Source organism: Camelus dromedarius, chromosome 11 (assembly GCF_036321535.1).
Source record: "Camelus dromedarius isolate mCamDro1 chromosome 11, mCamDro1.pat, whole genome shotgun sequence".
NCBI classification, from domain to species: Eukaryota; Metazoa; Chordata; class Mammalia; order Artiodactyla; family Camelidae; genus Camelus; species Camelus dromedarius.
Window position 1 is genome coordinate 7,465,798 of NC_087446.1, and position 20,513 is coordinate 7,486,310.

Below are 20,513 nucleotides of genomic sequence, written 5' to 3' on the forward strand. Positions count from 1 at the left end.
TTCAATTTTTCTTTCCCTCCTGGGTCCTTTATACACCTTTAAATAGATTTTCTATCTTACTTTAAGATGTTGGTGACTTCTCAAACTTGCCCTCTTATATTTTCTCCTTCCTTTTTTTTTCCACACATCTTGAAATAAACTATACTCACTGCTGTCATTCTCCCTACCATCCATTATCTCCTTAGCCCCTTGTAATGCAGGTCAATAGAAACACACAGAAATTTGTAGCAATTGACATTCCAATAGGTCAATTATCATCTTCTGAGTGTGATCAGCACTGCCAGAGCTTAATCACTTCTCATTCTCAAAAATATCAAGCTCTGAATATGAAAAGCTGAGAAACTGGTTAGTCAATAAAGTGCAGACATTCCACAATTGTACTTGAAAACAACAGAATGAAAGATGGCAAGAGTTGGGGTGAACAGGGGAAAAGGAGGCACTACTTAAGAATAACAGGGCTGAGAAAAAGGGATGGAAAGAGACATGAAAGCAAAGAGCTGTTAAACTAAAGAGGGGTCAAAATGAAAGACAACAGGCTAAATTTCCATTCAATAAATCTTTCTTCACTTTTAGCTGAGAATCAAATTAAGCTAATGCTAGTACTGTGAACCCTTTGGAGATTTACAGATAAGTAAAACTAAAATTTCAAGCTGTAGAAATCATCTTTCCCAGTACAAGTACCTGGAGGCCCTTCTGGGTAATCCTTTCTGATTTCACCCCTTTCACTGGTTCAGTATCTGGCCCTATGAGGTGGATCAGCCTCAGGCAATCTGGAGGTCATTTCCTTTACTCTCTGCTCCTAGATGAGTCACCACTTTCTAACTCCACCTGAAATCATCTGCATGGTTTTAGGCACTATACTCAAGCAAGTATATTAATTAGAAGTGACAAGCACCATGCTGATTTATGACTATCTTCTCTGAATGATACCTGAAATGCCTTTATGAATTCAAATATAAGGAATCAGATTATTTCTAAGGTTATTTCCAGGTTTAAAATGCAGTGTAATCTAAGAGTCTGAGTCTTGACATATCGCAGTTAGCCAGTAAGTCAGCTGCTGGCCCTGTACCCCAACACCAGCTTCATAAGCATGCCACTGTGCTAGTCATCTTCTCCACATACTAAATACGCCCCTTCGTGCCTCTGCGGACACAGGCTGTTCCCTCTGCCTGAAATGCCCTCTTCCTCTGTGACTCAGTGGGCGTGTCACCTTCCCTGGAAAGGCTTTCCTGACCTCCAGTTGTGTTGATGACTTTCCTTTTCACCCCTGCCCCCTCCCGTGTGTGTCTACTGTAGCACTTACTGCACCAAATGGCACTCATCTGTGTTCGTGTCTGCCTCGCCCACCTAGCTGTGCACTCCTTGGGGGCAAAGATCTCTTCTCATCCCATCTTTGTAGTCCTATCTGCTAACAGCATTCAGCACATGGGATGCACTCAAACGTTCAGTGAAACTGCAGTTATGTGAGTTCCTACCATATAAAAAAGTGTTTAAAAGAATAACCATTCTGATCATTTCTACTAATAAGGATTAAAAGATATTCATTAAACTCTACAATGACCAGATAAAATTTTCAGAAAAATTAAAAAATTTAATTATAATATTCTTTCTGTAATATTAAAATGTTTACCTATTACAAGTAGAAATTAAGAAAAAAGTAGAACCTGGAGACAATTTAAAAAGGAAAGCCCCTCCCTGCCTCCATATATTTACTTTATTTAAAACATTAGAATGACTTTTTTAAAAATTCTATTTTTACTTCTGTTTCCTGACTTTATTTGAAAAATATTCATTGGGGACTTTGTGCAATTTACAGCACTAGATGCTGCTGATACAAATGTGAACAAAACAGACAAGGTATTTTCATTCATGTAGCTATGTTCTAGCGGGGTAACAATATATGGATGAAACGATTATTTAATTACAACTGAGTGTTAAAGGGAACACATCTCCTAATCTGGAGTGAGGGGATTAGGAAGTCACTAAAGAAGTGACACATAAGATGGACTCTGAGGATTAAAGAGGCATCAACTAGGGTTGGGGTGGAGGCTTCCAGACCACGGGAACAGCAAGTGCAGGGAAGAAAAACCTTGAGTGGGGAGGAATATGCATTTCAGGAACCAGAAGTGGGTCCGTGTGGCAAGAGTTTAGGCAGCAAAGGGGAGAACGGCAGGGAATGAGGCAGGGTCTTCACTGGGCATTCAGTGAACAAGACAGATAAGGGACTTATTCTCATGATTTTGTATTCCAGAGGGTGGACTGCAGGGTTTGGGGGACTCATTACCAGTTTTAAGTAGGGGAGACATGTAATTAGAATTACACTTGTGTTTTAGGTAAATGTTTTATATTTGAGGTATAACATATATACAGAACAGAATTATAGTTTTAAATGATTATTCCTGCTGCAGTTTCAACAATTCTCTGAGGAAGAGGATTCCTTACTTACAAAAGAAAAAAACTGAGGTTCTGCAAAACTAAGTAATTTATTTGAGGATATTCATTCAACAAACATTTGAGTGCCTACAATAAGGTAGGCGCAGTGCAGTGTGTGCTTGGGTATGCAGAGATGAATGCCACAACCTTGCTCTTAAGAAACTCACTATCTGGTGGGAGAGACAGATCTAGAAACACTCTACAGTGTAGTGTCCATGCTAGAAGTGAGTAAAGTACAAGGGTGCAGACAGGAATTAAGTTTTCCAAGGAAGAATTCATAATTTCATCTCCGTGTTAAAACTGCATTTTTTTTTAATACTACTTACTAGGTTTCGAATTCTCAATCATTCCTGTGCTTGGAACATAGTACGTCGTACTCAAGCATAGGTCTGCAATACAAACCAATACAGGATTTTCAACTTCTAGCTCACTGCCATTCCGGTAACCAAACATGCCCCTAACTCTGGAAAAGTATGCGTTAATTCCAAGGGGCTCTTCTTTTGAAGCTGCTTTCAGAGCCACCTTACAAACCACAAAAGAAAATAAGTTTCATTAAATTAAAGTCAAACCTCATTTTTGACCCAGTCTGAAAACCCATAACAATATTTAAACATAGTTATTTTTTAAAAGCAAATATTCATTCAGAAGAAATTCTCCTATGAAGACAATCAAGAAACAAGAAACTGCCATCTATTCCTTCATAATTCATGATCTCTGTCCTCAAAGGACTTATATTTTAGTATCCAGTTGAAAAGATAAAACATAGCACATAAAAAATAAAACAAAATACAAGGTAGCATTTGTTCATTGATTTAAAGTATTTACAGATTGTCTACTACAGGCCAGGTAAGGAGCTATATTAGGGATGCAAACATGAGTAAGACAAAAGCCTTCCTTCAGGGAATTCAGTCTTTCAGAGGAAGCCAACAATACACAACCCAGGACAATCAGAGCTGTAATTCAGCACACACAGAGATGAGAACACAGGTTCAGTTGTCATCGGTTCTAATTCATCAGGCACCTATTCCCATACCTGATCAGTTGTTAAATACTTTAACATTACCGCTGATTATAATACAAACTGATAAATATTATAAGTAATTGCTATATGGAAAAACAATGACATACAAAAATTAATGTTAAAGTGACTCAGAGGAGATAGTAAGAACTGAAGTTTAGGGATGGTCTTAGGTGTCTCAGCAAGGTAGGTTAGCATATTTGGATAAGGAGCTGGTTCTAGGGAAGGGGAACAGAGTTACCAAAAGGCCAGTGGTGGCTAATTACCCAGGTATAACGCTCCAACGATACTGAGGACACGGTTTTAGAGCTGTGCTGCCCCACGTGGTAGCCACTAGCCACATGGAGCTACTGAGCACTGGAAATGTGCTTAGTCTGAATTGACATGTATTAAGTAAAAAATACATTCTAGGTTTCAGAGTTTCACATGAAAAAAATGTCAAGCATGTCATTTTTTTTTTTTACCGATTACATGTTTACATAATATTTTGGATATACTGAAGTAATTAAAGTGTTATGAAAATCAATTTCACCCTTTCTACCTTCTTAATGTGGTTACTAGAAAATTTTAAATTACATATGTGGCTCACATCTGTGGCTTGCATTCTCTTTCTGCTGCACAGTGCTAGTCCAGAGAGCTTTAAGTAACAAGCTAAAGAGTTTAATCCCTCGAAGCAATGAAACACAACTGAAGGTTTTCAAACTTAAGTGCTTGTGGTACACTTGGGGAGGGGGCAGGAAACATAAACAAAGCACTGTTTCCGGAAGACCAGTGTGGGGGCAATCCGTAGGATCAAGATACCAGATGCCCTAGTCAATGTCAAAAGGCTGGCAAATGTCAAAGGGTGAGCAGGCTCAGCTGGAAAGTATACAAGGTCTTTGGAAGTCCCAGGCTGGGTGTAGAGAGGAGGAGGAAATCAAGAGCCAGGGGGAGGTGAGGGAAGAGTAACAGCTGCAAGCACTGACGTGAGCCCAGATAACTAAGGTGCACTGCTCAGCGGACTGGCAAGGCCAGCCACGGTTTAGGACTAGGTTAGACCTGGCTCGCTGGTAAGGGCTCCAGGCAGAGGATCAAGACCGGATCCGTGTCTTCCTTAGCAATTTCAGATCGATCTCCATGTGGAAAGACCTCCACCAGTGGAATCAAGTCCCAGAGAAGGTAGAAGGTAGAAAGCAAGGCCACCAGAAACTACAAAATAGCAATAAATTATAAAAGCAAAAGCCTAGACTCACAAACAGCCAACAAATACTCACCCAGAGTTTACTGTATGCCTCTTACTTGGCTCGGCTTTGGACGTTTGGGAAGCAAAAAAGACACGGTTCTGAATCACAAATTGTGGTGAAAGCTCTGAAAAAAGAACAGGAGCTCTGAGAGGCCTAACTGAGGGTGGATGGAAGTAGCAGACGAGGTCATAAAGGAAAGCCCCTCTGAAGAAGTGACAATTTAATTTGAACCCTGAAGTCAGGTGAGTGAAGACTACGGGGGAAGAACAGCCCACACCAGATGAGTGGTATGGTCAAAAACCTTAAGGCTGGAAAAGGCTTGGGTAGTTCAAAGAACTGAAAGGGAGACTGTGCAGTCTGAACGTCGGGAAGGGGTGGGGGGTGGGCCATAAAAAGGTGAGAGAAGGCTGGAGAGGCAGGCAGAGGCTAAATCTTGCAGAGCCTCACAGAATGAAAAATAAAATCCCAAACGGGTCTGAGCGCAGTGGGAAGGCATGAGGGGTTTTGACCAGGGAAGTGGTCCAACTACCTGTGCTCCACTAAGCCTACTGAATAGAAGCCGGCTTGGCAGCCAAGAGGCAGGAGCCAGTATTTGGAGCTGAGTAGCAGGATACCAGGTCTGGGATAACAGAGTGTAATATAAGGCCCTCCAAGTGTTCCAGGGTTGCAAGGTTGGAAGAAAGATGGCACCACCGAAAAATACAGAAAAATCAGATGGAAGAGCTGGTTTGGGAGGCATTAGCTGAGAGGCAAAGTGAGGCACAACTTTAAACATACTGAGCATGAAGGACCAGGGAAGAATTCCAGTGGGTAAATATGGATGTTAATTTAGAGAACAGAATAGAGATCAGCCATGGACACTTAGGTTAGAAGACAGATAAAGTCCCAAAAGTAGGTAACATTTTCAAGGAGGAGAAGGGCGGGGGCGGGGGGGGCAACAAAAGGAGCCTGAGTCTGATCCTTAGTGTTTGTTTCTCTCTGGGACAGAAGTCAGGAGAAAGGGCTATCAAAAGGGATAAAGTATGGGGGAAACTTTTGAGGGTGATGGAACTGTTCTGTACTCTGATTGTGGTGGTGGTCACATGGGTTAACATTCACAGAAAAGTACACACACTGTAAGTCAATATCACTATATGTTATTTTAAAAATTATAAAAATTTTAAGGGATGGGAGTGGTCAAAAGAACTGACAGCTACAGGGAGACCAAACAGAACAGGATAAAGCCTGAAAGTATATCTGGGAAATTAACCATTAGGTAATTGGCAACCTTGGAAAAAGCCTCAGTGTGTGTTGGTGAGGTTGGAAGACAGGCTGCAAAGGTTCAAAGAGTAACTAAGTAGTGAAGGGAAACAGTCAGTATAGCCTCCTCTGTTAGAACTTTGGAGGTGAAAGAAGAACAGAACCACACAGGAGCTCAAACAAATAAGGAGAATTGGGAGATTTAGCTAACTAGCAGAGCCAAACTTCCAAGACTATAAATTACTCCATTTAAGTAGTCTTGAGATCATGCCTTTTGCACATGAGCTATTCATTTTCTTTTTGTCCTGTTAAAACTGCTAAAACGAGCCCAAAGTCATTACATTTTTAATTCTGCTCCTTAGTCAACTGATATTTACTGTGCTCCTACTATATGCCAAACACGCTGCTGGATACAAAAGTGAGTAACGCCTGGTCCCTGGATTAATCATAGTAGCAAAGTACCGCAGTGGAGATCCACACAAAGGGCTCTGAAAGCCTTGACCTCTGGGTTAAATGCATTTTGATTTATCTTCATGAAAATTAAATAGAGAGGAAATTAAAACAAAGCTTAGATGTAACACTGGTAAAAATGTTTTTAATTTCTATAAACTAAGAATGAGTTTAAATTCTTCAGTTAGGTATGGGCAACCTAATCATCAGTGGCATTTCCCTTTTCTATTCCTCTCTACTTTTCTGCATTTCTTCCTCCGGATAATTTAGGGGGACAAAATGGAACAAGCACAGGCTTTGAAACCAGAAACTTTAAACCTGTACCCTCGAACTTCCTAGCTGTGGGGCTCTTGGAGGCTCTTTTTCTAATTCATAAAACAATAATGATACCTACCCCACAGGCCCGAGGTAAGGATTAGGTAACAAATATAAATAGGTTGGCATATGCCAAGCACATAAAAAAGGTCAGCTAACATTATTACTACCATTTGAACAAATGGTATTGTTCTGATTTAAAACATTTTTAAGTGCTTCCATTTGAATGAGAAAAAAATTACTTCCCATACCAAGGGCATGACATTTATGTGCTACCCTATAAAATCAGCTTGGGAATTTCTTCTCCTTAAGTCCTATCAGAAATTATTCTGCTCAAATAATGATGTTTACGACAAGCACTTAAAAATCGTCAGGAACTAAGAAACTATAAAGGCATCGTTATTACCATCCAAGCGTCCCAAGTGGAACAAGCCAGTTTGTGTTCTGGATACTTGCCTTACTATACGGACCTACGAAATTCACATCTCCCCCACTATCTAGCTACAGTGATACTGCACACTGCAGAGGTGCCAACATGCTAAAAGTTCTGCTTTTTAAGAGGTATTTACATAACACTACCAAAAGAATAAACAGTTTCAAAGCCAAGATACTCCTCCAAAGCAACAGTAAACTATCATCCTACTGAAATTCCCCACAACTAGGAAGGAAAGTCTCTATTGTTACACTTCGACAAAATGCTAAGATGTAAGATTCCTATATACCTCATTTCTGTTTGCCTAACTGCTGCCGAGGGGTGGGAGGGGATGGCAGCAATTAATGACGTTTTATGCACTATGAAGAAACATCTCTGGCCAATTTAGTTGTATAATTTTGCTTATAGTGTTTCACAAAAAAAACAACTTGAAATTCACCTTATCCCTCGCTCAATCTCTAGCATAGACGCTAAAAAGTAATAAAACAGCCAAATAGATACCTCGGAAAGCAAGGAGCCTGTAAAAGACTCTGTCCTCAAAGAACTGATGGTCCTTAAGGCGCCAGACAAGAGGCGAGATTTATAGGGTGTCTTTAGTCACTACAGTGTATTTAAGCCCACTGTGGCAAACCAGCTAGTTTGAAACCAAAGGGCGCAGGTCCAGGGGACGGCAGAAAACACTTTGGGCTAGTCGTCCGCTGATATTCCCCTTGCCCCTCCTTTCCTCGTGGAAAGTGAATCTCAAAAGGTGGCGACACACGCAGGGCTCTGGGGTGAGGCGTGGGGTGGGGAGCCCCCGGCCTGGGTTGAGTAGGGGAACGCATTCACTCCGTCACGCAGGTCCTGCACACAGGTGGGGACCAGGAGGCTCCGAGGCCTGACGCCTCCCTCTGCCACCGCCAGGCAGGGGCCCGACGCGACAGGACCCTTCCCTGCCCCGAGGTCCCCCAGCGACGGGAAGCGAACTCGACCAGCCCACCCGGAAGCCCTCCCCCAGCTCACACCTGCCGGCGCGTGACGCCCGCAGCCGCGCGCGCCCGCCCGGCCCGCCCCGGCCCTGCCATTCGGGGCGCCCCTTCCCCGCGCGCGGACGTCGCCCGCGTCCCTCCTCGCCCCAGGGTCAAACCCAGCAGACGCCAACCCCACAGAGCGCGCGCCCGAAGCCGCCGCCCCCGCCAGCCCTGCGCGCGCTCACGCCCCTCCCGGCCCTCTCCCCGCCGCGCGCGCTCACTCGCGAGGACACGCACACGCTGCGCCTCAGCTTGACAGGCCGGCCCGCGTCGCGCGCTCCCGCGGGAGTCCTCGCCCACCCCGCCGCCCAGCTCCCACAGGGCGGTGAGCGGGGGAGGGGAAGGGCGGCAGTGGCCGTCGGTCCTCACTCACCGCCGAGCCGTGCCGGCTCCGAGTGCGCGGCGTTCCGCTGTGAGGCGATGCGCTGCGATGCGCGCGGTCCCCGCTTCTCCGCAGGCTATGGAGGCGACGTAGTAGAGAGACTGAGGGGCGCCTGGGGGGTCACTCCCTCCCGCTTCACCTCAGAGAAACACGGGGACCCCAGAAACTAAAAACAAAATAAACAAACTTTCCCCTCCGCCTCCCTCCCCCAAAACCACAACACAAACACTCGGGGGCCCGCCCAGGGCCCCACTCCATTGGCCGCGGGGAGGATGCTGCCGGCTCTCACTGGCTGGCTTTTGTGGCCGTCAAGCTGCTGTTCCGCCCCTCCAATTCCTCGCCGCTGCCGTCGCCCCTCATTGGTTAAGTGCGTCCCGTTTGACGAGCTAGCATTGGCTGAGCTGCCTGCGCCAATCATTCGGGGACACACCCCCTCAGCATCCCAGAGGCCGCTTCCTCGGTCGCGGACCGGGAGAGGCGAAGGGGAAACTAGAGCATGATGGCGGCCGAGCTCGTTTGGCGCAACCATCGTCTTTTTTCTTTTTTTAGCTCATTAGTGCCTCGCTCTCGCGCTGTTTCCCCTAAGCTCCTCTCTCCATCCAGTACTGCCTAATAACGGAATCTATACGTCCCAACTCCTTGATTTATCCCCTCCGAAGTGCTGAGTGTGGGCTGGTTGTGCGTCATTGGGCTGTCAGGATGTCACTCTCTAGTCAAATCTTCAAACTATTGGAGGAACGGCAAGAAAGCTCGTCCAACAACAAGGGCTAATGCCATTGGTTTGTCGCCACTGAGTTCTTTCCTGGTACCTTATTGGGCAAATAGACGCGTCAGTTAGATCTGGATTCGCTGTGCTAGGGTTAATTGTTTGCTAGGGAGGTTGGGTCGGATCTGGTCTTTCGGCCTGTAGTAGTAAGGTAGTAACGGCTACCTTTCATTGCAAGCCTACTTTGTGCCAGCTCCTGTGCAGAGCTCTTTACAGGGACTATCTGGTTAAACCTGTGAGTTTTACATTCTCTGGATTTTACAGATAGGGAATTAAGATCCCAGAGAGGTTAGGAAATTTGCCCAAGGTCACCTAAATAGAAAGTAGTTGATAGACGGGCATTTGGTCCCAGGTCTGTCTGACTCCAGCCTTCGCTCTTCTCACTGTACTTTAGTGCCTTTCCCTTAGCCTAGAATTGTACCCATCAGCCAACCCAACACCTCAAAAACGTTTCATTCAGAACCTAGTTCCTCAATAGGTTTTGGAGGTGACATTGTTGGGGACTAAAGCTATGGATAGGTTGTCACTGCCTCCACCGCATCCTCTCCAGCACCCATTACTACCCACTCTAAACAGTCATGTTTCCTGACCAGAAGCCCATCTACCTCTATGTTCATTTTCTCAGCCTTATAAGTAAATGGACACTTTTACCAGCTTTCTGTTTGAAGCCTGCCTCCCCATCACCCCCCTCCATCCATCCCCAGCTCACTTTTTGAAGAGAGCCCTCAAAGGTCTGGAAACGAGAAAAAGTCTTAAGAGAGATAAAGAAAAAAAAATTGCTTTAGAAATAAATAATTTACTGCATGCAAATAGAACAGCCCTTCAGTACTTGGAAAGCTTCCAGAGTAGCCCCTGATGCTGTGCAGAACGTGTGCTCCTGGCTTGTGGCCATTGGATTCTTTCTCTGTGGCAGCTTTCAGCGAAGTGAATGCAACATTCCAGCCAGGGGAGGACAGGGTGTTTAGGACCCACTGCTAGAGAGCCAGCTCCAACCTCTGGGACTGAAATGATCTCTAGGAGCACAGTGCTGGACTCTAGCCCGCATTCCATCTGAGATAATTAACATTTTACCATCCCAAATCCCCATCCCCTGTAGCTTCAGTGGGATCACCACCCTTGTTTCGCCTCCTGATCCAAGCTGTTGTGTAACCTCACTGGCAATGCTTTAATAATAAAGCAACCACTGTAACACAGTAATAATGCTCAACACTTATAGCCTTTCAGCAGAGGAGGACAAGTATTTCACAGACATCAATTAAGACTAAATGGCAGGTACTCCTAGGGCAACTGCCAGCAGAAAGACAAAAGAAAAATCATGAATCAAATTCTATGAAAGATCCTAAGCTGAATCCTTGTAACCAGGTGCACATACCCCATAGTAGCATTCCAATATGGGGATTCTGAACTAGGAAACAAAACGAATGAGAAATGTCCAGGGTCCAAAACCTTCCTTATCTTCATAGTTGGTTGTTTGTAACTCTATTTTAACCCTTAAACTAGTGCTTGGTTTTAGTTAATTGCTGGACACATCTGTCTCCCCAACTCGGTTTTCAGTTCCTTGAAAACAAATGGTTTCTTTTGCTTCTTTGTATCTCTTAAATTGCTGATTATAAAAGGTCCTCCAATAAACAACTATTCAGTAAATGTTTATTGAGCTTGTCAGCACTTTCCTAAGGTACAAGGGCTGCATAGATGACTAAAACACCTCTGCCTTCAGCGACCGCGGTTTAGTGTGGGTGGCCAACAAGTAAACAGGTAATCACGGCACAGACGGCTTGGAAGAACATAGGAGGGACATGGGACTCAATCTTGGCGGGACAGAGATGGCTTCCCTGAAGAAGTGACATCTACAAGGAGAACTAAAGGATGAATTGTGATTAGCTGCAGGAGACTGGAGATGTGTGGTGACCTGCAGTGCCTGCTCTCTGGGGCCAGAGAGCATAATAGGAATATCTGGGAGTGGCCAAAGCCTGTTCTTATAATCTTTGGGGGCCTTCAGGGGTCTGTCCCCTCCACCCTGTTGTACTTTCCCTCCCCAGGAGAAAGCTGGAAGCCAGGAACCCTGTAGTGTTTGCCCACTTGAGAACAGGAAAATAACTTGCAAATAAGATTGCTATTCTTCCAATCATTCAAGTAACATTGAGTAAACATTTCAAACAATACAGAAAGTTTTAAAGTAGAAAGTATCTCCCAAATCCCACTACTAGAGCCAATCGCCATTAGGGAGAGTATCTTCGCAGACTCTTTTAGGAATAGACGCTCATGTCTAATCCTTCTTCCTACAGTGGGGTGTGGTTTAGGGTCTTGTCTGTACTTGGAGAACTCTCATAGCTCAGAGCTGCACCCTTAGATGGAACCCGTCCTCACTTTCTATACTTATGGGAAGGAAGCCAGTAAATCAACCAAATATTTATTGTGGAGGATGATGGTTTCAAATTCCTGTCGCAACAAATGACAGATTACCACCTGTTACAGGACTTTGGGGCTTGCTCAGCCTAGTGTGGAGTCAATGAATGGGGGGAGGAGGTGCTCTGCTGTGCTCACTGCCCTACAGCTCACAGGCTGCAGAGTCAATGCCCTGAAAAGACAGCCCAGGTCAGAGGATAAGATGTTAGGGTGCTCTCCTAGGCTCTCTTTCTCATTTCTCCTCTGCATGCTACTTGGGGAGAATATTTTGTGTGTTTGTTCCAGCCCACCCAGGTTTGAGAGTAAAAAGACTCGCCAAGCCCTGCACACTTGTACGCAGGCCAAGTGCAGTGTGTTCTTAGAGCGTTATACTATTCTTAGAGCTCTATATGTGGTGTTCTATACAGTTGGCTTTTCGCTGGAGGGGAAGGCAGATTGAAAGAGTTTCAGCTGCCTTGGATGGCTACCAAAAGTGCTCTAAGCCATTCCAAGCAACAGGCCTTCCTCTTTTTTCCCTTGAGAGATTGTTCTGTGATCCCTGAAAACGTTGCGTTGGCCTGGCCAAAATCCAATGCAATGGGAACTTCTGCGAACAATTCTGCAGTGACCCACGAGGCTAGGGTGACATAGCCAGCTGGAATGGCTCCAGCTCTGATTTCTGTGACACAGGAGAACTCCCTCTACCCTTTGCACTGGCCTTGAATTGCTGTGAGGCATTTGGAAGTGTTTGTAAAGCATTCTCCAGTTCTCAAACTTGTAATCATGGGAAGATCCCTGTAAAGAAACCGAATCCAAAAGGCAAGGGGATCGCTGACAGTGGATATGGCTCACTGGGCAGTGGGTGTGGCCACAGCCAAGGCCAAGAGCTGAGGGGGAGGGGTACTTTCTAGAGGGTGTTGATTACAGAGCACAGGATCATCAGCATTTATTACATGTCTGGTAGCATTTATTGTGCAACAAAGCCCTTGTGACAGACGCTGTGCCACCTCGAAATCACCTCTCATTTCTTATGACCACACTTCCTGAAAAGTTCCTGGGGAAGCACCAGGAACGCCAGCCCCTCCCATGTGCTGGCCCATGCTAGAGCCCTGGGGCTTCCCTGGAGAAACAGGTGTGCTGTTAGTAACAGCTGCCCTTTTTGTGAACACTCGCTGTGTGTCAGACATGGTACTGAGGGCTTTACGTGAATCATAGCAGTTAATCTTCACAATGACCATGGTTATGCCCATTTTCCAGGTAGAGAAACTGAGGCACTGAAGGGCTGACTAACTTCCCCTAGTTCACCACAGTCAATGACCGCACAGCTGGACCCAGGCCCTCTGACTCCAGTGAGTCAGCTCTCTTCCAGGCTGCTGTGTTGCCCTGAGACGTCTACCTTGGAAGTGCCACAGTGCTGCTGGGGGGACGGCCAGCCCCTAAATGAGCAGTCACCCTCATAGCCTTTATCAGCTCATCCCCTGCAGACTCTGGGAAAGAGGTGCCCCTCTTCCTGGCTAAAGTACTGCCTCTGATGGTCCTTCCTCTGCATCCCAGTTGGGATGTGGCTCCTCTCCCACCCCTTTTAAAATTACTTTCTTCCCTCCTTCCTTCCTCCCTCCCCTTCCCCCCTCTATTTCCTTTTCTCAGCTTCTTAAATAATGCCCTGTGGCCATCTCCACCACCTGCTCTTGTGTTCCTTAAACCTCGCTTCTAACCCTAACTCTCTACTGAAACTCATTTCTCTAAACTCATCTATGACCTCTTCGTGGCCAAGATCCAAGAAACTTTCTCAGTCCTGGTTTCCATGGCTCCACCACTATGTTTTACGCTGAGAAGCTTCTCTTGGTTCCTCAAAATAGCTAGCTCCCCTCCTACTTCTACAACTGTTCATGCTCTTTTTCATCTCCCCCTCTTTCTCTAAGCTCCTTCTAAGGAATCTGTCTCTCTTCTCTCCTTCTGTTGCCTTCTTGGGGGCGTGGGGTGGGCATGGGGGTGCAGAGCTGGGTCGCCGTCCTGCCTTCACCACGGCTCTCAGCCCTCTAGCCTTCATGTCATTTGCTGTGTGATCTTGTGCGAGTCACATAAACTATCTGAGCTTCAGTTTCCTCATTTCTAAAATAAGTATATTGAATCAGATTAGTTATTCTAGACTCTAAGATAATAATAAAACCAAAAGTGTGTTAAGTACATACTATGCCAGGCAGGACTGGCCATGCAAAATGAAAGCATTGGGGCTCCTCGTTCCAAAATTATTAAGAATTTCAGGACAGCAACAGCAGAACATTAAAGCAAAAGTTCAACGCTTCGCCTTCTAGATGCCTTCATGCCATGAAGCTGGTCTTGGTGCCAGGCATTGTTCTAATTGTATAGGTATTATCTTATTCAATCCTCAGAACAACCTTATGAGGTAGATACAGATGAGGAACCTAAGGCAGAGAGGTTAAGTAACTATTAAAGATCACAGTTTTTAACTGGAAGTGTTGAGAAAAATGACACCTGTTGGTTGGAGTTGTGAGAATGACACAGGGAAGGATGGGTCCCTCCCGGGGACCCTCGGGAGGACTTCCTGGTGGCCTTGCAGCTGGGCCATGCCCATTCCTTCCTCAGTGAGTTTGCAGAGCAGTCCCTGCTGCCTAGGATGCCCCTCCTCCCTCCCCTGTCCTGAGGTCTACACTTCCCTGAGGCTCAGTTCAAGCCCCTTTTCCCCTCAGGGGCTTCGGGGGCAGAGAAGCCAGGCCCATGTCTCCCCCCCCCCCCCCCCCCCGAGATCTTTCAGGACCTGTGTAGAGTCGGACCCAGCCTCCCTGGCTGTGGGAGGTGCCTACAGCCTTCAGAGCCCTCACCTGCCACTGCTTACCATGAGGCTACAGAGAAAATTTTAATCTCTCTCCCCAGCCTTACAACAGCTTGTGATAGCCTGTCTCACCCACCAGACTGGGAGGCCTTGAGGGCAGATACTGTCATTGATACTTATTCTCTCAAAAGAGTTCTTTCTAGGCCCTGGGCCTTTTCCTGGAATGCCTAGTCTCCTTCTCCCCTCCCCCATTCACTCTTCAGGTGTCGGCTCAGAGATCATGTCCTCCTCCAGGAAGCCTTCCCTGACCTCCACCCTCAGGCTGAGTTAAGTGCCTCCTTTGGGCTTCCACCCCCTGCCCCTCCGTGCTTCTCCATCATCGTGCTTGCCTCTCTGTGTCCATCTTCTCAACCAGGTTATAAACTCCTTGAGGGCAGAAACCAGGTCTGTCTATTAAAGTGCCTGGGGTACAGTAAGTTCTCAGCCAGTTTGTTTGAACTAAAAAATGAATAAAAGTAAATATTAAACACATGTTGGTTAAAACTCTAGGCTCTTTTATGGCCCTCAGCACAGGGCTGGGCACCTTATATAAACTTAAGGACACTTACGTAAACTTAAATGAGTGAAAACCAACAACTTCAGAATTTCCATTAGGAAGAGGGCTCAGTGGCAGCAATCTGTTTTATATATATTATATACATATATATATTAGATACATGATTCATATATATTTTTTAAATCAAACAGAATTAAATAGAATATGGTTTAAGTACATGAATACTTCGCTTTAGAAGAATAACAGAGGTGGTACACAGTACCAGACATTTATACACAACCTTTTGGCTTCTTTTGTTGATGACAGTGTGCCTCTATACAATAAAATATTGCAGGAGAATAAATTCTCTATTCATTCCAAGACTTTCTCAAGGACAGAGGTGATTAATAATGGCAATGGCAAAGTAAGGAAGGATCACAGGTGTGACAGTTGGAAGTCAGTGCTAGGAGCCTGGAAGAAAATGTCCCGGGCTAAGGGTCGACAAAGGCTTGCAGGCCAATCCAGCCACTGTGTTTCTGCATGGCCCATGAGCTAAAAATAATTTTTACATTTATTTAATAGGTGGGAAAATTAAAAGGTAACATTTTGTGACATAGGAAAATGATATGAAATTCAAATTTCAGTGTCCATAAGGTTTCATTGCAACAGCCACGTCCACTCGCTCACATACTGCCTGTAGATGCTGTAGTGCTGCAGCTGCAGCGGTCGCGACAGACACCGCATGTCCCCAAAGCCTAGAATACTTATGATCTGGCCATTTGCGAAAGTTTGCCGACCCCTGGCCTCTCTGCCTTCTCACGCTTACCCTGAGGAGGAAAGAGAGGCCCTGCGAGTGGCCGCAAGGTGGTAGCATCTCCCCGCCGTGCTCTCAGCGTCGCGCGCTGCTGGAGGACTCACCGCCCCTCCGGGGCTGCCGGAAAGACGCCGGCCCAAGTCCCGGCCCGCCAGTGAGCGTGAAAGGCTGGAAGAAAGCTGGGCAGGGTCTGGAGCCGCACGGAGGGTTCAGGACTGGCTCCGGAAGACCGGTGGCTTGGTACAGGTCGGCAGGCTTTTCTGACGTGCTGTTTCATTGATTTGGGTTTAATTTGTATTTTATATATGAAGGATTCTCCAGACAAATGAAAATTGTTTTACCCAAAACTATCGATCAAGAAAAGTTGTGGGACTTCTGCACAAGTAGGTAAGACAGTGGCCCTCGTCTATGGTCACAAGGAGCAAACCCACAGAGCTGCGGTGGGGTGGGGGTGAGGGTGGGTGTGGGCGTGCGGCAGGGGTCTCGGGCCCTGATGAGCAGAGCTGCTCCCAAGCAGCATCGGGAACTTTTCCCCACCTTTTATTGTTTTTTCTTTCCTCAAAACCTGTGCCTTGAAATTTCTTCTAGGTGGCTGAGCATTTAGCTCTGAGTGCCAGCTACTCAATGTGATAGGGGTAATTATTCAGGGAGGGAGCAGGGGACAGAATCCAGGAGAGAATGTCCCAGGAGGGAAGTGATGAACCCCAGTGTAATGCTGCCAGAGGCCATGCGGGTTACAGAGCCCCTCCCCCATGTCAGCCACTGTGCTGAAGGCCTCACTCCCTTCGGCCTCTGGAGAGCAGTACCAAGATTACCCCCATTTTACTTTGCTGGATGTGGAGCAGTTTGCTGGGTCACTCAGTTAATACGAGGCGGAGTGGGGAATTCATCGTGAGCCTGCTTGTTCTGCAGACTGTCCTCTCTCTCCCCTAAGCCTCAGCTCGGACTGCAGCAAGCAGGATGCCCCGACGCTGCCCTAAATCCGTGAGGGCCTTCCTCGCTCACTGTTCATTACTATGCCTAGAGCACAGTAAATATTGATTGAATAAACAAATGAATAAAGCCTTCCAAGTACTGCAGTGAAGTGCCTTTCTCTGTTCCATCTCCCACCTTCCAAGACCCTCCAGGAGACTAACCTGGGAGTCCAAGCTGCACTCAGAAACTGAGACCCACCAGGCATGGTTCTTGGTTCTTAGCACAGGGTGGGTGAGCCTTTTCCTTGCTGGAGCCCTGAGGACCGTGGATTCTGTGGGCACACTGCCTGTTCTTGCCTTTCCTCCCTTCCTCCTCCAGGCTCCTGCGCACTTGCTGGGTTCCGTACCAGGTCCTAGCTAGTCTCCTGCGATGTGGACATCTGTTCCTGGAGCTGCTTTTTAGTGGCTGCAGACAATCCCTAACTTCTAGCCACTTTTCTGATGAAAACTTGTCTCCATATGGCTGTCGCTTGGAGAGGCTACCTGATGCCATGAGTGTTCTAGGAGGGTCCAGATAACCAGGTTCTAGCCCTTCCTATGCCTTGTTGGATGACTTTGGATACATTTCGTCACCTCAAGGCCCATCTCCTGCCCCCTGCTTTTGTGTTAGGCTTTAAAAGAAGCATGTAGACAGGGTCATCCCTGAGCAGCCAGAGAGGCCTGGAGACCTGGGCCCACCCAGCCTGGGGCAACTGGGAGATGAGACAGTCCACTAAGGATACATGTGAAAGAAGCCCTCTCAGAAGAAAGGATTTGATTAGGAAGGACTTTGGATAAACGCAGTTCTTAAGACATTAAATAGAAGAGAGTAGAATCCTGTCCTGCCTTTGCACATCTCAGAAGCCAGGAACAAGACTGAAAGGGTCACGATCAATTCCAGAGCATCTGACACCACCCACATCGATTAACCTGTCTGATTCGCTGTATCAAATGGCTGTCAAGTGTCCAATCATTTAACAAATCATTATGGAGCAGATACTGTGGATACGACAGTGAAGCAGAAAGACAGTTTCTGTTCCCCAGACGCAGAATGGGTACCTCTGGTGCAGGGCAGCCGCACGTGCTGCCGGAGCGGGTAGTGGGCAGCAGGGCCTCCCTTGGCTCGTAGCTGGGAGGGCAGAAGCTTCGCAGGGGAGGAGTGAGATCAGACCTGCCTAACCTTTCAAAGCCTTCTGGCTGATTCAGTGATGGCTCGCCCTGAGAACATCTGCTACCTGCTGCTTCTCAACCTTTCCTAGGGTGCACATCCTCTTAACCCTGGTCTGGCTCAGCTTGCTGAGCCCAGGGTGCCTGTTCTGCACCAAACCTCCAGCTGCTGAAACAGCCGTGCAGACGATGCCAGTGACAGCCGCTGGGGCCTCCAGGCAGGGAGGAATGACTGGCACATGGCCGGGTGATCAGCTACATCCACAGTGCAGGGCAGGGCGAATTAGCTGCTTAGGGGCTTCACTCAGAATGTGGTTGTGACACTCCAGGTAGCAGTCCCCACCTGGCCTGCACTGTGGAGTGTGGAAGTCTCTCTGCTGTCAGCCTGGCTGCCTTTTGAGGTGAGGACACTGCTGGGCTGGCACAGGTTTGTCCCATGGTGCTCTCTGTGCAGGATGTCACTGAGAATGAAGGAAGGGGAACAGATTGGGAGGAAAGGTGGCAGGGCACCGAGTGGGGTAAGACAGATGTGTGCAGGTGCACACACCTGTTCCGGGGACTGCAAGGCGGGGAGGAGCTCAGCAAGGGAACTAGAACTGAGATGGAAGACGCAGTTGTGTCCGTCACAGGAAGCAAAATCTTGGCTGAGCCAGCCAGCCTCTCTGGGTCAAAGTGTTCCATCAAAGGTCTGTTTTACAGGAGGTCTGCACATGAAAGCACCTCGGAGAAGCAGCCTGTAGGCCTTCAGGGCTTAAAGCAGAGAGCTGTCTTTCTCAGCCAGGGAGATTCTAACCTCCAGAGACATTTGGCAACTTTGGAGACATGTTTGGTTGTCTCAGCAGAAGGGGTGCTGCTGGCAGTTAGTGGGTAGAGGCCGGGGTGCCACTAAACATCCTACCACGTGTAGGACAGCCTGTCCCCCAACAGGGAATTTTGTGTCCAAAGTGTCACTGGCGCTGAAGGCAGGAAGCCCTGAGCTGGGGGAGCGGGCTCAGATCTGCATTTTATGTGCTGTGGGATTTGGGGAGAACAATGTACTCCCTCATCTGAAAAATGGGGCAGTAAGACCTGAGCTGCTCATCACATGACTTTGTGAGGCTCAATCTCCAGATATACAGGAAAACTTTTGGTTAACTCTGTAAATAAAGGGCTTTTTCCTGAGCTTTTTAGTTTGAAACCTGCAGATGACTGAAGCATCCAGCTCGGTGACTGGCATACAGTAGGCGCTCAGCAGGTTAGAAAGAGAAAAGCATCATAGCAAGCCCCCCCTCCCCTGCCCCTAGCCAATTTCTTCCATATCCGAAGGCTTCCTTTTCCATCTAGCCTTTCTGCTCAGTCCCATACGGGCATAGGGTGGTGCTGTTAGCAGAGGCTGTCTCAAGGATCAGGCCTAGGGCTAACCACACCCCAGGGACCTCTGACGAAGGAGGCTGGGACATTTTTGCCAAATCTAAAGGGAAAGCCTCCCAGCTCTGCGCGGAGTCCGGTGCTTCCTGCTCTTGTGGGGCAGGGTCTGGGGCACAGAAGCCCCAGGGTCTCAGCCCTCAAGTGCTTCTGCTCATCCAAGGTCACCCTCCTAAGGAGCTATGCCAGTTGTTGGCCTTCAACCTACAAGGGCCGGACTCGGAAAGTGGGCAGCTTGGTGGTGCAGGTGAGGTGCGGGAAGCGAAGCCAGGCCTCACACCTGGAGCACTATTTCATCCCTGTTCCTCCCGGAGCCCTTCTGACATTACCAGCCTGGTGGGAGCAGCTGCAGAGGGACCAAGGGCATGATCCACCCTTGAACCTGCCATCCAGCTGGGAAGGCCAGATGTCCCCTTGAGATCTGATGAGAGAGAATACTTCACAAAGTACAAGCAAGTGCTGGAACAGAGGGCACATGGACCAAAAACTGAGAAGTCAGGAGGCAGAACGGAGTGGGCTGGAGCTTGGGCAGACAAGCAAACATTAGGAGCTGCATTTTAGGACTTCAAGATCTTCAGTCCAAGATTATTGGATTATTGTCTCTTCCTAAGCATCTTAGAGCTGGAGGGGGTCAGAGGTCACCTGGTATGAGCAGATGAGCAGAGCCCCTGGTGGAGGAGGGAGGTGCCCTGCCTCCCAGGCTGGCAGTTGTCCCACGACACTGTGTAGCTTCCTCTTCATAGGGTCTCCCACCTGCTTTGTTTCCATGAAGAGAGTGCGAATAACCCCACATTGGCACAGGGAGAACCTGGGGCTGGAAAGACGGCCTGGCTCAAGGCTGCAGTGACTTAGAATCTCCAGTCTGGATCCTCTGGCCATCAGGGCAGGGGGTGGGGGAGCAGGGCCTGCTTTGGATCAGGAGGCGGGAAAGGGACTCAGTAGCCTGCTTCTCTCAGAGGGGAGGCATCAGCAGCCCTTGGCAGAATTGCTGAGGAGCTAGTCCCCTCCTCTGCCTCCTCCCTTGTCCCCACAGGTCCACTCTCCTCACCAAGGGTGACCTCTCTCCCCCAGCACTGAGCTGAGGTGTAACCCCCAACTTCGTTTTCCACCCCTCCCCACCAGAACAAGCAGGGCCACATCGCCAGGCCTTGGTGCATAAGGAAGCACTTTCTAGGAAGTGTTTAATCCTCAC

General features: G+C 47.5%; 1 protein-coding gene across 5 annotated transcripts in view; it reads right to left on the reverse strand.

Moving 5' to 3' along the window:
• Positions 1-8,735, reverse strand: part of TNRC6B (trinucleotide repeat containing adaptor 6B) — a 224,700-nt gene extending 215,965 nt beyond the window's left edge. The window contains exon 1 of one of the 5 annotated variants that reach the window (XM_064491424.1): positions 8,495-8,735. The gene's annotated coding sequence lies outside the window, so the exon portion shown is untranslated. Of the gene's footprint in view, positions 1-8,358; positions 8,455-8,494 lie in introns of those variants that run through there. The other 4 variants (XM_031463315.2, XM_031463311.2, XM_031463314.2 and 1 more) reach the window with 4 other exon arrangements.
• Between the last annotated feature and the right edge of the window lie 11,778 nt (positions 8,736-20,513).